Raw genomic sequence first — 18435 nt, forward strand, 5'->3', positions numbered from 1 at the left:
AGGAAGGTGACACCACGGGCTAAATAAATATCGCGTCTCCCCCCAGCATGAAAGCAGCGTCAAGGGCTGATCTCAGCCATCGAAAACCATCCGGAGCCGGCTCCCAGGGCGGCAGAGGGAGGCAGAGGTGCACGGGAGACTTTTTTTTTTTCCCCCACGCCCCGGCAGATGGAGCGCTGCGGTACCGGGAGCGCTCCGCGCAGCCGGCTGCACCCTGCCGCCACTCATGTTCCCCTCCGGAGCGCTCCAGGGCTTTGTTGGCAATGCTGCTGCAAGAAAAAAAAAACAAAACAAAACAAAACAAAACAAACCTGTGGATACTTAGAAACTGCAGTTAGATTTTTTTTTTTTTAATTAAAGCTTTGGAGGGAAAAAAAAAAGGAGTCTGCTTAGTTTGTTCAGAGAATTAATATCCCTCCGTAAAATACATTGATTTTCAGCCAGTAGTTCACATCTATTAAAACGCCTGAAGGATTGGACCCACCATGAAATAGAAAGTCCTACTGACTGCTCTAAAAAGATTTGCCAAGTGCTGTTGTAAATACAATTACTGAAACTCGGATCTATTTTTTTTTACATCGAAATCTGCACTGCTTAAAAGATCAACTCACCTATTTGTTTTAAACAATACCATCATTCAGAAAAATAAAGCTTTCTCCTACTCTCTCTCTTGCACACACTCATAGATACATGCACACACACATGTGTGCAAACACAGGCAGCAGTTTAAAGGAAGGACTACTGTTCATATCAACTATGCTGTTACTAATAAAATAATTTTATTACTATTTGTGAACTCCTTCACAGGAATCCTTTTTCATGACTAAGAATGTAGTCACAAGGGCTCTTGTGAAATCTAAATTATCATCTGTGTTTTCTTTATTAGTTGACTCAAAGCAGGCAATTATCTGTTAAAACTGTCATTAGGAGACACTGGGAACAGTCTAGCAGGGACAACCATCTTTCAAGACATGGATGAAACCAGTTTCACTGTTCCCTCTGGAGACAAAATACAAAGTAAAAGTGAAGAACAACTTTTTTTCCTTGTTCTCTTCATTGTCGTGTTCAAAAAATGTTGTTTGGCTAAAATGTAAAAAACTTGCTTCCAGCAAGACTAATTTCTTTCAGAATAACCTTCCCATCCCAATTATTTTTTAAATAACATACCAGACTCTCACAGTTTGATGCATGGTAGCCACATCAGGTTTCTCATATGCTTAGGCCATTAGCTAGCAAGAACATTATCAAGCTATTATTTTTGAAATATCCTATTTTTAGATTGTTTTGGAGTTGCTGGAAGTTTGATAGAGAAAACTGTGTCTTCATTAAACTAATTTTTGTTTAACCCTCACATACGCATGCCACAATCCAGATAGTATGTAGGCATTTAAATTTAGCTTCTACATACAGCCCTAAGATCTGGCTCATCTGATACATTTACATTTTTTCTCTGATTCAGAATTGAAGAAAACTCAGCTTCAAAATATCTGAATTTTGTTGAAACACCTGTAACTTCAAGCTTCACAATTAAAGCCATATCTGCTGGTGTCTATCTACAGTCTGTTGCACCCTCACACTGAGCTCCTCCCCTCCCCTTGTTTGCCTCTCAATCCATACGTTCTTGAGCAGGCAGGAGGGGATACATCAGCATCAGATGATCAGGGGGTACATCAGAGCAGGACATTTCATCAAAAATTCTCGTTTCCCCCCTCTGTAGCAGTGCTTTTCAGTATCCCAAACCTGCAAAACCACAGATATTTCCGTTCCTAAGCAGGTCCTTCTCCTGCTGACCCAGCATCCTCTAAAGTAACCTGGAAATACCTAATTGATTTCACTGGACTCCAGTTCTGAATGGTGGAATTATCTGATCTTATCGTGTCTTCTTTTCATCTGACAACTATAATTATGTTTAGCAGAACTGTTACAGGTGTTTCTAGAGATTCAGCTGCCTTAGGGCAGAAACAATGCTGTTCTGCTAGTAAGGGCCATGTATTTTTGTTCCTCTTTAGTGTAGGCCAGTTCTAACAAGTCTCACCCACTTATTTGGTTATCCCTATATGTTTGCAACACTGATTTACGTACCCTGTCTATTTTTTCAATACAGTCTACTTCAGGGAATGTCTTTGAGGGCATCTCCTTCATTTTTTTAAAAAAACACCTGTGTTGTGAACACTTCTAAAAGTCTGCTGGTTCCTTCAGCACTACCACTTCCCCATGACGTTCAAAATCTGACTCTTGGTTTTAATTTATGGGTCAATTTGAAATTTTTGGCACCACCACAAGCGTACATGAGTTTCGACCATTATGAGATTCCCATTTGAATTCCTGGAATTTTCAAACCATTTTAACAAGTCTTTGAATTCCTGTCATCCCCTTTAGATTTTCCTCTCCAAGTTCATAGTTCAAGCTGATCATATAAATATGTCACAGAACTATGCTTTCAAAAATACCTCCCTCTGCAGTGCTGAGCAAAACTCAAGGTAGTCATAAAGAAAGAGAAAAAAAATCAACTCATTTCTGCAGCAAGGGAATACCCTTGCGGGAAAAGAAAACCAAAATCATGTGGGACGATGGGTAATTTTTAACAGTTTTGGATCAGGTCTTGATACTTCATAAAATTCTGCATGTATGATCCAACATGACACCAAAGATTTTCTTATTGTTTGTACTGCCTTGGATACTGCCTGACTCCTCAGTTACATTATTTCTAAAGAAAGGAAGGAGTCAGCAGCATCACTGGTGTGCACAACCAATAATCAGGAGACACAGCATCTCCTTCTAGACCAGCCTCATGCTGACAGGTGAGTCACAAGGCCAGGTTCACTTCAGGCAGTGTCATGCTCTGTGAACAGCCCTCTTGTTGGCAGTGGCTTTGGGTAGTGCTCAAAACACAAAGTCTCCTAATTCTATTTGTAACCCCTTTGGGTTTTGGTTTCTACAACTGGAAAACTGAGATAACCTTACTTGTGGGGTTTAATTCACAGACAGTTTAAAATGCACTGAAAAATTCAGACAGACAGAAGTATAAGGTATTTCCAGAGATAAATACTTTCAAGGTGGCTTTGTTATTGTTCTGGCTACCTGCCCACAGGGCTTTGCATGCAATTTAATACCACCAGGAGGAGAAATTTTATGATTTTATAGAGTTGTAAGATCTAGCTGATTAGAATCTTAAGTGGGGAGGGGAAAAAAGAGGTGAAGTACTTGATTGAGCCAGTATTTAACACCCTGTCCAGATGCACTCCTCCAGTCCCCTCCAAAACAGACTGCCATGATACTCAGTAGTCTTTAGAACAGGGTAGATGAGTCAGGTCAGGATGGGAAATGTGCTCTCTCACTCAAAGGATTTACTTAGTCACTATATCTGGGCTACAATGCCCTCTTTGATCTAATCTAAGAAATCTCCTTCTTACAGGATGGGGAAAATTTTCCATTTTGGTTGTGATAGAGACTTGAACTGAGAGGGCCACACTTTGAAAAATCCTCTTGCTACCCTGGGTCTGGGAGCAGCCTGGCCATGTTTGCACAGGTCTGTGCCCAACAGGAGGAGCTCTGCCTTCTGCATTTCATTCTCTTGCAGGGACAGTTGAAGGATTAATTCAGACTGAACTACACAAAAGTAATGTGCACCTGCCTGCATGGAAGTGCCTTAGGTCAGGGGGTTTTGCAAACAAATGTACTCAATGCAGGTCAGGCTCCCTGTCCAAAGCCCTAATTAGAGGTGTAGATCACAATCGGTGTAAGGATGCCCAAGGCTGCACTGACCCTGAAAATGACCATCCTCCCACTCTTCCCTCAGGTCCTCCCCCAAAACAGCACTGACAAAGCCTACAGAGATTATTCCGAGGCTAGAATAATAAACGGAGAGGTCTGAAAACAAATACACCTGTAGGAAAGAAAACAAATGAGCAGATAAAGTGGCAGCACTCTGAAAATGTTTGTAGATGGAACTGTACATGAGTATGTCCTAATTCCTTGCTTCCTGTGGCAATAGTGGAAAAGAAAGAAGTAAAACAAACTTACTAATGCTAGGAAAGGTGGGATCTGACCCAAAGTGGCAACAAATGCAATGGTAGTATTCCCAGTTTATACAATGTTAGCTTTTGACTGCACCAACTACTATGACCCTGCTCTAAAAATAACTTAATGATATAGATCATCTCACAAACATTTTTCTCACCTTATGCTTGCTTGGTAAGTATCAGAATCAATACAGACGAATTCGTGCATTCAGGGAGCAGTTACCACAGAAATGATAACACAGGATAAATGCATAATGTGAACAAACTTCCCGAAGACATCAGAATTTAAATGGGTTTTCTTGTCATATGCACTGAATAATGAACCCACTTTTAAACAATCTACAACTCAAGGAAAACAACACAAAAAATCAGAAAGAGTCTTACAAAAGGGAAAAAGGCCACAACTAATTTAAGAAGGTGTTTCTACTGCTATTTTACCTGTCCTGTTATTTTATATGTCTCATGACAACAGGAAAAAAAAACCAAACAAACTTGACTGGTTTCAGATGGCCATTAGCTGTCCTGTCCTTAGATAATCTTTGAGAGCTGAGAGGGCAGGAATTAATGTACACAAATACAGCACACTTGAAAAATATTAACTAAAGCTGGGAATAAACTATTCCCTAATGGAGGTCTCAGACCTGATTAACAAAGAGAAAAACTGAAGCAGATACTTTCCAAGGGAAATGTATACAACAGAACTATTCCAGGCTTTTACGACTTGATATTTAAAACTGGCTAAGAAGAGATTTAATTTTGTTTACTTAAGCAACTTAGAAAAGAAAAATGTCCCAGTGCTGTACCCCTTTGTCAGACAGATTCCAGAAGAGAGGATTAGCTAACTGTTTGGTCTCACAGTGTGTACACACACGTACTACCTCACATCTGAAAGGGGAACTTGGTCAGTTTGCAAAACGAGGAGAAATGCATGTTGGCCCAAGTTCTCTGTTTCTGTCAGCCTCTATAGTGAAGTGGCACAGTGGGTGATGACATCAGGGGAAAGGTTTTAAGCGTTGGTTTCCACTTCTCACTTCAAAAGAAAATTTAGCCTTTCTGTTTCTCGTGATTCTCATGTAGGAGCAAACAAATGCAGCTTCTGTAAAACCCATGACAGTACTGCAAGTACTGACAGCATCAGTATTACAAACGTGCAAGTAACTAAATCCACCTCACTAGGGGCTGAACCCTTGGGACGGCATGAACCCTGGCACGTAGCCTCCCAGACAGCCTGTCTGTGTGAGAGGAAGCTGGAGAGAGTGGCTGCAACCTTTTTGCAGCCAGAGCTACCAGAGGAGACCAGAGCTGCTCAGGATCCGGGCGGTGCTGGCTGAGGAGAGCTGTGCTGCCCCATTGCAATGGTTCAACACTGCCCACCGGCAGCTCCTCCTGCCAGAGCACCCCTGGAGGGCTGCCCAAGACTCACAGCTGCCCTCCCTTCACCCACCCTCCTTTGCAATCTGCAGGGCACTGTACTGGAATCTTGGTAACTGCAAGCCTTGCTCTGGAAAAGGTGCTCACAGAAGGTGTACCTTAAGGTCGCTGCTTGACTTCATTTTGGGGGGAGTCCTCCCTGCAACTCCTCTGTCACCTTCAGCTCTTCTGCTTCTACGTGTTCAGAGGTAATCCGCTCTGCCCAGCAGCATCTGCAAACATGCAGAGGATCTTAGAGCCTAGAGTAACAATTCTTGCTTTAAAACAAAGTTAAAGCATCTTTTAGTTGAAAAACTCCTAGCCTCTTCCTAGAGCTTTATAGTGGAAGGTGCTTTCATCACTAACTCTTTTCAGCTGTATTGCTCTTATTTTGACCAATGCAACTGCAATCTGGTGTTTATGCCAACGGCTTGGTGATTGTATTAAATTTTGATAGTGCAGTTTTGGAAGGATTTCTGAGAAAATATCACTGCTAAACGAAGACATAACTGCAAAATTAGAATATCACTCACATTTCCAGACTGAGCTGAGATCTCGTCGGCAAATGGTGAACAGGCAAGGCCAGATGCCTCACAATGGTGAATTGCACCTTATGCCCTTTTGTAATATGCCACAGTGTGGCAAAAGCTAATCAATCACATTCAGACTCATTTCATAAGAACAAAATGTTAGATAGATCTTAAAAGATCCAAAAAAAGACAGGCAGGCAAAGGTAAACAGGCTGGTATACGTTATGTTCTATCTTTCACTACAGACCTCATCACTGCTACAAGATGCTGGAAGAGTTTTGTAACCTCCAGTGCATGAGACAAACTTGGTTTGGTCAGGTGATTGCAAGGATGGGATTTAGAAGAGCAGATAACCCTTTTGATTTTACCCTCCATGGGAGTCTTTTTGCTAATCAGGAAGTTATACTTGAGGTTGGATCCAATGTTTTGCAATGTCAGCATTACCTCTGCTCACTCTGATCTTCATGAAGTGAACCATAAACACAATGAAAATACTAAAGGTTCCAAAAGAATGTGTGGTGGAAGGCCAGGTTCTGACACCACATTTAATTTACTCTGTTGCAGACTTCATTATTGATAGTGACGCCATTTGTGAAAAACAAAATTGTCCAACAGAACTTCCCCTGCCAAGGCATTAAATAGGACACACTGATCCTCAGTGCTTAACCACTTGTTTCAATACAAATTTTCCATTCTAGGTGCCAAGTGGGAAAGTCCAATGACAAGAAAACCTAGCAACAGGTCAGGGGGCATTGTACAACCACCTGGACAAATAAGTTACAGTAGCTGTTCTTATTTACTGCAGAACATAGCTGAATTTGGCCTCCTATTTCAGGTAGATGACACTACATTTTACATAAAAGTGTTAGCAGCTTTAAATGTAGCCAGGTAAGTAATGCAAAGAGGTCAGCTTCAGGGAGGCATATTTGGAGAGTGTAGTCATATTCAGGCTCAGTTTTTACCAGGTTTTTCCAATGAGGCATGATAATATAAACCTAAAGATTGAAATTCCACACCAGAGTGAGTAGTCCAAAAACACACTGCTCTGATAGTGTTCCAACTAAGTCAAAGCTTAGATGGTCCGTAAGTATTGCCTGGGCTTTAGTCAGGCTATCCACTTAAGGCTGAAATACCGCCCTTGATGAAAATAGAAACAACAACCAAAAAATCACATCTCTCAAATCACTCAGTTTATCATACTGCTTTCTGTTGCAGTGCCTACTGGGTTCCACAATCAATCAGGTTTCTTTCAATATACTCGGGATCATGGAGATCTGAGTGGCAAATTAAAAAGTTGCCTCTGAGATAACACGAGATGTGCATCAAATGTGAAGGGTGAGCTCTTTGCATAACTAACACCACAATTATTATCACCAATGCATTGACTGTAGTCCAAAACATGTCTTCATGTGACTCACATAATAATCACCAGAAGCCTAGAAAAAGCCTGTTAGTGACTATTGCCTTCTGCTTTCTGTGTTTTAATGCCAATCCCCTGAATTTACTCTGATTTCCTTTCTGGTTCTTATAGTATATCACCGGGCACAGCCATTTGCTCCCTTTATTTCTAACCTCCATAACATCCATCTGCAACTCATTTTGACTCCTCTGCTGACTCAGCCATAGACTGAACTGGAAGCAAAGTTCAAATTTCAAGGCATTTTATATATTTATATATATCTCACATGTATGTATACTTATACTTTTTTTTATTAAGCTGGAAATGTATAGCAAGTCTGAAAACATACATACTTGTCTTGGTGCATCCTTTATTATTATTTATATGGAAGAGATCCTCTATATGCCACTGTAGGCTTTGGCTGAAAGACAATTTTATTTTACTTTTTGATTTAGTTAGTGAAGACAACAAAGGGATTGAGCTTATGAGAATCTCTTTGGGTACAGTAACCAAACATTGACAGACATGTGAGTAATTGAGCATTGATTTTGCGGCCAGCTTAGCAAATGACATTGGAGAATTAATGCTTCATTGCCCAAGAGCCCACTTATAAATGCAGCTGGAATTAACAACTGCCTGCTGTGATGCCCAGCAGTAGTGATGAAGGAGATGTAACGTGCATTTAGTGCTGTTTGGTTTTCAAAGCAGTATTTCAGCTGGGAATGCTATGCTGTAAATTCCCTGGGAGCCAGCAGTTGAATCTGATTTCACAGACAAGAAACACGAGAGCCTAGAAGCATTTGATCTACCAGATATTGCTGGCACTGCTTACTGCTGCCTTCTAAGAACACAGACCTCTGTCACGTACCTTTCCTTAGGCACAAATCGCTTTCTGCCTCGCTCAGGAGGAGGAGGTTTCTCAAATGAAAATGCAGATATACCTGACATTATTCAGGAGGCCATCAAAGGCTTTGCATATCCATCCTTCAGCAGTTATGTAAGATATGATCTGCAATCCTCCCCCACTCCCAATTTATACCTCAGAACAATTAGAATATTTATTAGCAAACAGGTGTTGGCTAATCAACACAGTGTCTGTGACAAGGCACTGAAGTTGTAAAAGACTAGTCTGTGCACAGAAAGTAGGAACTGAGGACAGTCAGGCAGGTTTTCTTCCTGCAGGGCAATGAAATTTTGCTGAATATTTATTTACATGTCTAAGCTTTCATTCACATCTGCAGCTTCTGTCTCCTGAAAAAAGTAAAAGAGAAGGGACAAACATGGTTCACAGAGATCTTATCATGAAGGCAGGAAGCAGAGGCTTTAGATAACCCAATGTGATATTTTTCACTTCTGAAAACGTGGCAAAAAGGATCAGGATAGTGTTCTGGAAAGTAAAGCGATCTGGTATGCAGCACCACAGATGGTTACACTGATGGAGTGAGAAGCTGGCACGGGTCAGCACAGACACAGGAGCAAGACATCAGTAGTCTCCTTAAATGAGACAGAAAATTCTTCAGGTAACTGCATCCTAAAACTTTCACATTTCTAGGAAAGAAAATGAAAAAAAAAAATCTTTATTTAGGTTCAAGGGGAAACTGTATGCTCAGATATCTAGACTCTTTTCATTAGACTTCCCCTTCCTTCATCCCTGTTCCTGCAAAGCCTCCTCCATGCCACTGGTGGTTAGGAACCTCTCATATGCTGCTCAGCAGAAAAGTAGAAAAAATGTTTTAGAATGACTTCATTAACTGTTTTATTAACCAGCACTTCAGTTATATTCTATGATGTACCAGAATAATTGCTGGGGAGGTTATTGGGTATTTCAGCTTGTTTCTTTTACACTGTTGTTGTGGATCATCATACTCCTGGCAAAAAAAATATGAATTGTTTGTTCACTGTTTTAACCCAGATGAACTCAAAGAAGGTTGAAAGAGTGAAGAGGACTCCATTACATATTCATGAGAAGAAGGCTTTTAAGCTTACTGGCTTGTATTTACCACCACCACCACCACCACCACCACCACCACCACCACCACCAGCCTCTTTTGACTAAGTCACTGGTAAAATAAAAACCAGGTGCATGTTGATGCATTTACACCAGATACAGAAGGTCTTGCTTCTGTCACATATATATATTTAGTCCAAGAACTGCCATGCTCTATGCCTCTTGTCCATGCCTGAACTGCACTGGTGTTACTTTGGAAACCAGATTTAACCTGAGTGCAGCTCATGGTGTCGGTTCCAGAGCAGGAATCTAAGGAAGTACCTCTAAAATAGCCACCCAAAAAATAAGTTGTGTGGAGGATAAAGCAAAAAAAAAAAAAAAACACCCACCAAATGACTGGTTTTAGTTTTCCTAGTCTTTGCTTCTGATGAATAGCTGTAGTTTTCAACTAAGTTTTAGGTTAATGCAAGAAGGAATACCCTTTGCTAGCCTAAGGATTAGCTAGAAGACAAAAATCATGTTTAAAGATACATTTCCTTAGTCTAGGCCACCAGCACCTGCTACTTTTTAGATTAAAAGAGGCAAAGGAACCTAACTAAGCTGCCCATAAACCACGGGTGGAGGTGAGAGGGAGGGACTGTTAAAAGGAGCTGAGAGGGAGGGGGTGTTAAATCAGCCTACATCTGTGATTTCCATCATGGACAGTGTCACTCAACACTTACAGGGAAAATAAACCAGGGATGTAACCAGGCCACCAAGAAGTTTCAAGAATTCCAGAATGCAGCAGGCTGGCCAAGAAAAGGCTTCTCTGTCCTTGTATCCTGCTCTTTCTCTTGACATCAAAGTATAAATGTGTATCCAAAAGCACTCACATAGAAGAGATTGGTGAAAGAGATGGAGCTAATAGAAAACAATGCAAATAAATAAAAAGAATATTTGGTGCCGAAGGTGGCACATCACACATCTTCTTCCCTGGAGAGGGAAAAATGAAGAGCCAGAGTATCCTTTGTGCTCATGTATGTTCTTAAAATTCCTGTGCAGGTTGTGTTGGCTGGCAAATGCTAGCCTGGAAAAGCGTTAGCTCTCACCTTCCTTATAGCAGCCTGGAGTCCTTTCTGCTGTCCTATCCGTAATAAAATACCAGGGTAATTAGAGTAATTGTTCTTAGCATCCTGAGACTGTTACTGATGTCAAGTGCCTCCTACTTAATAGTTTATAAATTTGGTATTCTTTTCTTTTTTTCTTTTTTTTTTCTTTTTTTTTTTTTTTTTTTTTGCTACTTTGTTGTTTGGACTCCACTGTGACATTGTGTTTTTTCAAATGAGCCCGTATAGAAGGATTTTAATCTGAGAAGTAAGCATATTCTTCATTGTATTTCCAGACTGCCAAGAGTAAATAAAAGGATGATGCACAGCAAAACTGACTCTTGCTGAAGGTTAAAGCAAGCTGCCAAAAGAAGGCTACAGAGAAGTGAAAGATTTAGCTTTGTCCAACCCAGCTTTACTTCTTGCCCCATTCTGCTGCAGTGTGTGTCATATTTGATTGTGAATCCCTGCTCTTTCTGCAGGCCAATGCCTCTCACCAAGAAGTGATAAAGGAGATTATTTCTGGAAAGTGTATTGCAAAGATTAATTAGCTCTGATTTGCGGATGTCAGTGCATTACCTCTGATCTTCTCTTGCACTATTTAAACAGTAAGGTTGATGGGGGTTATGCTGGCTTTGAGAAACTGGATTTATTTTTTAAAATTACCTGCTAATCATGAGAGGTTTTGATCCAGCCAGAAGGCTTTGTTCAAACATTGCCTGTTGCATGAGAGGCTGTGCATTTAGGCATGGCAGTCTGCACCAACAGAACCCATCTCTACTAGGAGTGACTTCAGGAGATTACAGCTTTGAAATGCAAAGGCCACTTCTGCAAATTCTGTAACCCTTGATTTCAGAACTGGCAGAAAATGTTCTTTCCCCTTAATAGGCAGCAACTGTTATTACACATTATACCATTTAACATCTTCTAAAAAAAACCTCGATCAAACTGTCTTGGAATTTTGTAACTCTGCTGCCTTAGAATTACATATTGCACACAAATACTGCATAACACTGTAATCCAGCTCCCACATTTTTTGTAAGTAATCAGAAATATAAAGGAAAATTTACAAAACTTTTCAGATGTATGCCAACATAGCAAAGAAATTATCTATCTTTTTAGGAAGTCTTCTTTGTATGGCAGTCTTTCAGACTCCTTTTGCCACTCTTAGTAACATACTCCTTTCCTAACACTTCTACTTTTCTGTTTGTTTCCTCCACCCCCAATTCCAGTTGCTCAAATCAAAAAATTATGTCATACCCACTGTAGGCATCCCCTTTTCCTAACTCCCTTCAAAGCAAAATATAAAGACCTTGCACACCAAAACGTGCTGCAAACACTCAGATTTATGACATGAAACTTCTTATAGAAGCACAACATTGTAATGGAGAAGAGTCTCCGTTTTAACTTAGTGTGACTGCTGCAAAGAAACCTTTTATGGCAGGATTTTCCTGGTGCTTCCTTGCCTCAAGGGAAGAAAGAGCCAATTCAGTTAAAAAAAATTGCAAAATCCATATATTTTCCCAGAGCAGCTCACAGAACATGGATGCCCAAAGTTCTGCTACTTCAGGATTCAGGTTTATCTCACAGTGGACCAGAGATGAAGTCTCCATGAAATGCACAGGAATTTCTCCCATAAGCTGAGGTGTCATCTGCAGCATCAAACACTGAATACACAGGAGCATTATCAGAACAACAACAATTAGGAATGAGTGTCTTGGGAAACACAGTAACAAGAATGACTTCTCAGCTGACATTATTGAATGTGTACAATATAAGCATTCTCAAAACACTGTGAGCCATCCAAAATTGCTTTGCTAGAATGAAGTTTCATCAACCCTTACACACCTTTCTCCCATAGTTAAAAAACCTCTGTCAGTTGTAGTAGCTCATGGATTTTGTAAATTCATGGAAGTAAATTCATGGAAGTAAACCCAGAGGCTTTCCTTTGTAAGGCACTTTACCTAAGGCATGGTAGCCTTAGGGCATCATCAAACACTATCTCCAGGAGGAAAGGCTCCAGGGGTTGGGTAGCTCTAACCCAACACCATCAGCACAAAAAGGGTCAGATCCAAACATTACTGTTCCCTTTGGGAGAAAAGCACACAGCATGGCCCTGTCTCCCAGTCAGGGCAATTGTTTGCCACCCTCAAGGATGCTCTCTCAGTGCCTGTAACATGGCACGATCTGACAGGGCAGCACCACTGTGCAGGAATTGTAACCAGCTCCCTTTGCAGAATCCTCTTGTTTGCTGGGGTGCCTGAAGAGAGAGATTTAATGTGGAAAGTGTCCTACTTACTTTGAAGTCAAGGAAGAGGATTTTTCTAAATCACGATGTTTTTCTTTCTGCAGTCCAGTCTTGACTTAAAAGTCATTAAAAATTACCTTGATATGAAGTAGGAACTTTTCCAATGTCTTTGATTTCCTCTCTCAAAAGGCTTCTCTGTTCCTTCAGGCTTGCACATAGCCTCAGAGGGGCCTTCTGTTTCCAGTAGGGTTCACATTGGCTGAGCACATGAAAAGCAGCCTTGATGGTGGGTGGCTTCCTGCTATGAAGTGTGACACCGACCTCCACCTTCCCCTGGCACTCACACCTGCTCCCTATAATTCACATCATGCTCCTGAAAACCAGTTCAGAAAACCCTTTGATACAAGTTCATCGAGGTCTCACTCAGTCAGAAGAATACATGTAATTTACTCACAAGAGGCCAGTGTGCTTAGCACAATGGGCTGCAGCTCTGCACCAGCAGGTTTCAGCTGAGAAGCAAACAGGTGTCACAAACCAGGCACAATGTGCCCACCACATCAAACACAGACACCTCCTGAGTGATAAACACCTCATGGGAACCTTATAAAGATCTCCTTTTGTGCCTCACTGAATGCAAGAGACACATATTCAGAGCATGTTGGTGCATTTTGGCCAAAAAGAAGCACAAAATGAAGTAAAATACCTAAAAAACCAATGCAAAACAAAACCAAAACACACACACACACACAAAACCCCCAAAACAACAACAACCACAAAAAGGAGAAACAGGTTCTGCACTGACCCTTCTTCCAATAAAGTCAGTAGGAGTTTTGTTGTATGTATCAAAGCTCTCACAGTCTTCCTGCCCCCCATGTCAGTAGATCAAAATATCAAATATAGAGAGCAGGTTGGTTTGTGTAGGAAGCTGAAAGAAGACATGCCAAAATGAAAGAGAGAAAGGTGTTAAATTGTCCAAAAGTTGTTTCACCAACCTAATATCAATTTACAATGAATACAGGATGACAGGAGTCTGACCCATATCTCCTATGAACACAAAATAAGCCAATTAGTTATTTAAAGACACCTGAACTATCAGCTGAAACTGATGCCAGCAGTAATGTGAAAAAGGATACAATTTTTTTCAGAATCTGGTGTGAGACGGCAGATTTCTGTTGGTTTTCCAGAGAACATGATTCAATGCCCTGTGAACAATAAATTAGGAATCATAACCATGACTGACCTCAGATTTTCAATATAGGTTGCCTCTGAACTTTTAACTTGTTTCCCTTCCTAAAAGATGTTCTCCTTGTTCAATTAGCAGATGTTGGTCACTGTGGGGTCTCATCTATTGTGCAATTAAGTATTATTTTTAACTGTTTATGTCTAAAAAGACTCAAATTAAAACAATCTAGTCTTAACCTTGAAGTTCTTCGCTTTCAAGCTTCCACTGTTTTTAAAATAAATTAGCTATTATATCTTAGGACCTGGGAAAAGGGATGAGGGACCACCACCCCTCCATTCATTAAATGATTGTTGAATATTTTTACCACTTTTCTGCTTCTTGTTTTCATTGCTCTACCTCTATCCAGTGCCTTTGCTCACTTAATTTAAACACCTTTCCGTCAACTCGGAGTCCGATCTCCCATGTTTCCAGAAGTTTCAAATTCAGATTTCAAGGAGATCACAGAATTTTCTCCTCATATTCTCTTTTGACTCCTCTTTCTCTCCTGTACCAGCAGTGTCTCAGCCTTTCAATCTGCACCTTTTCTAAATAAATAAACCTATTTCTAAAATCGAGCCCAAGGCATCTCCTCAGCAGGGAATGTGACCTCCCCTGCCACAGAGAACATTTGGCCAAAAAGCAGATCTGGTGAAATTTATCACTGTTTCTCAACTCAACCAAAGACAGAATGCAGAATTTGGGGCAGCCTTTGCAGTAACTGGTGCCATTTATTAACACTGCCTGTAGTTTCATGAGTCAATAAGAAATGAGCTGGTTGTACCCAGGCAGTTTTCCACTGATGTAAGGGAACACACACAGCTGGCTGGAAGGAGCCTGCTGTCTTTGATGGACATTCAGTAATGGATTTGCTGCACCTAAAGCAAAGTTTTATTTCAGCACTTGTTTTTAAAAAGCAGCAACCCACACCAGCAAGTCCACACCCCAGTGATCTGTGTAATTGAGTTCATGACATATCACAATGTTTACTGAGAAGGTGGCAGATGGCAATTTTTGTGGTTGTTTGGGGCTTTTTGGTGGGGGGCTATTTTGGGTTTTTTTTGTGGGTTTTTTGTGGTTTTTTTGGTGGGGTTTTTTGTGGGTTTTTTTCCTTTCTTTATTGTTTTGTTTTTAAAAATTATTTTTATTATTTAGAAATTATATGTATTATTATATGTATATTGTGATTATGCTCTGGGTATTCCTGTTGAAAACAATTTTTATTTAGTAAAGGATATTAAAGTGTGTTTAAAAAAACATGTCCTCCATGAGAAGAGTGGCAGATGAAATTAACAAGTTCCCATTCTATTTTATTTAAAAACACAGTGTAATAAGAGGTTGTGTGTTTTAAAAAATGCATTCCCTACATAATTTATAATCCTTTCCTGGGGAGAGGACATAAACACTCTGAAGAAGGTGGCATGGCTCTGAGGAGAGGGCATTTCTCCAGCACAGAAGGGCTAGGCTTGGAAAAAGGAAAGGTTGGCTCTCTATTAAAAAAACCTGCTGCTGAATCTCAAAGGGAGACAGAAATAAGGGCAGCCACACCATGCAGGTTTATGCTCATTTCCATCAGACTAGCAGATACAGAGGAGGCAGCTCACAGGTGCAAGTACCCATGAAGAATGGAGATTTTGAGACCACACTTGGGCATTCAAAAGGACAAAATCCTGAAAGGGAATTAAGTGTCTTAGTAAATCCAGGGGAAAACTGCAGCTTGCCCTATGCTTGCCCTGGCTCTGCAGGTTAGTTACAGTGCCCTGCTTGAGGGACTGTAATTTCTTAGCAGGTCGAACTAAAAATACTAAAGCCTTTCTAGGGGCCAAGATGTGATCAAGATTTTCTAAACAGTGTTTTTCCATGTATATGTGACAGGTTGAGTAAATCACACGGACCTTGAGTCTGCAGACACCTCTTGTTCATCTCTTTCTTCCTTCAGCCTCACTGGACAGAAGTGTTTAAACCCTTTCAGGTTGTTTCTACTTCTCCCAGACCAGATTCCCCTTCCCTGTCTCACAGCAGCTGGGGAATGGAGGCAGAGTTCCCAGTGATGTCTGAAGCAAGTACAGCATGCTTGTCTTGGTGACCACCAAGGGTTTCAGCTGCTGTTGTCAGTGACTGCTTTTCCACAGACATGCAAGAATGGTGCAGGTTTGGAGAAATTATTTGTACTCCAAGGACAGATGGTTTAACAATAGTGGTCACAAAAAAAGCAGTGGAAAAGCATATATTAATTAATAACTACTTGAGTAAGACTTGAAGAAGAAACTGCTAAAAGTTTGATTAGCCCTTTAGATGGCAAGACATTAATGGAATGTTTTCTACCTTGAGGATTCAAAATTAAATTACTATTCCAGGCTGGGCTACATCTTGCAACACAGGATCAGGATTTCCTGCCACGAAATCAGTGAAAGTAATTCAGAAAGCTGGAAGTAGAGAAGATGGCAACGAGAAGATTGGCCTTTTATTTTCCTTTAAATGACGCAGATGTAATGAAGTGTGACACCGTGTTTATGAAAACACCCCAGTCTGACCCCACACCTGAGTGTGGGCAGGCAGCAAGGGTATTTCCTTTCTGTTATGAGGCTGGTGCTTGCTGCCAGGGCTGGTCTGCAGCAGAACACAGCTGTCTCAAAATGTGTTGCTCAGCTGAATCACAAGGACCTTGGCCTTTAGAGTCTGTGTGTTCTTTATGTAGAAAGGACCCAAACATTGCATCTGAATTAATACAAGCTTTTATGAAGATTCAGTAAGCTTTGTTCCTTTCTAAACGGAACAATTCACTGAATACTGGAGTTAGATAAATAAACCTCACAATCCTTGGAGTATGACCTGTGGCCTGCAGTGAGTGTTTAGACACCACCCAGGCAGAGTCAGTCTTCCATGGTTGTCTCTACCCTCATAATTACACATGTAATTACTCTGAACCAGGAAGAGTTGCAACAAAGAGAGGAACACTTCAGGATACGCTCGAGTTAGCTGCTTAGGATGTTCTCTGGGGAAGAAAAAAAACACAAATTCAAATGTCCTTGAGCAGTAAAGAAATACGAATATTTTTATCTCCTCTTTCAGAAACGGGTGGCTAAAAAGCCACTGGCATCTCATGCAGTGCCCATGCAGAGCTCTGCAATAATTGCTAGAGGCTTGGAGGTGGGTTTTCAGGTCCCCTAGGGCAGCATGGAGGTTTTGGGGATGTTTTTAGACAGAAGCATCTCAAACTGACATTAGGCATCTGATTCCTTTTGGAGAAAAGCCCTTTGCCTACCACCTCAATCACACCTGTTTCCCCCAGGTAAGACAGATGCTTCTAAACCAGGGCCTGAATAAAACCCAAAACATGTTAATTTCCTTGATTTGACTTTTAGAAAACAAAAACTGGAGAAAACCTGCATTGTTTTTATTTCTTTTTTTGAAACAGTTCTGCATTCAGCAGCATTCTGTGCTCCACTTAGAAAAATTCTAAGTTCCAATTTTGCAGGCCAGCAATCACTTGAATTGCCAAAAAAAGCTTTTTATTCCAATGGATGACTCTGAGACAAAGGCTGTGTTGTCCCCACCTGGGTTGCTAGTAAGCAGCAAGTGGGTGCCCAGTACATGACAGGAGCAGTGATTTGCTGGTAGGAGTGTAAACACAGCAGGAGAGACTGGGAAACTCTTAATATTAGGAAAAGAAAAAAAAGGACTTTTGATATTATGCTTAAGGAAAACATGACAGTGGGAGTTGACAGGGAGCAGACTGTCTGCCCAAACACTTCAGCAGCATTGAAGGAGAAGAAAGCCAGAAGCTGGGAAAGCATCCAGCGTATATCTGACATGGTTAATGACAACTATTCATCGTGTTTCAAAGTTGCATATCCGGGTTCTTGCTCTTTGCCACCATCTGGGGAACTCCTTCTGTGAAGCTTTGGTGGCTTATCACAGCTGCCAGGACAGCATGAGGATGTGAGGCTAACAGGACCACAGGATCTTCCTACAGGAACAGTGAATGAAGGTGCCAGCTCTGCTGCAGCACTCCCTGCTCAAGCCTGGGGTAGTAAGTGTGCAGTTACTCACCTGCTCTTATTTGGAGACCAAAGGCCACTGTCTTGACCCACCCCTGGCAGGTGTTACCTTGGTGTTTGCTGTTGGAGGGGACTCAGGAGAAGAAGTCGTGTGGAATTGGTGCTCAAGAAGCTGAAAATAATTGTTAAATACCCAAAAAACACCAAGCTTTCCCCCAAAAACAAAAAAAAAAAAGTTTCCCACTTGCTCCATCTAAGTTCAGCTATTTGTCAATTTACATGAATGGAGAAAATGACGTTGAAATTATTTACCAAAATACAGTGCGCTCTTTCACTACTACAAAAATTAAGTATTTTGGAGATCGCTGTATAAAAATAGCTCATGACATCAGTTCTGTTTTGCCTCAGCTCCACAAAAAGCTGTGGACTACAAGAGATGTGTGTGGGGTTGGAGGTATTTTTAGGTTGCCTACTGGGGACTGTTGGGAATAAAATTGATACTATATCTGTCTCATTCATTAAGGGAACAAAATTTACTACAGGGGAAGGGGAGAAAGCAGCAGCAGCTAATTT

Source organism: Cinclus cinclus, chromosome 1 (genome assembly GCF_963662255.1).
Source record: "Cinclus cinclus chromosome 1, bCinCin1.1, whole genome shotgun sequence".
Classification (NCBI taxonomy): Eukaryota; Metazoa; Chordata; class Aves; order Passeriformes; family Cinclidae; genus Cinclus; species Cinclus cinclus.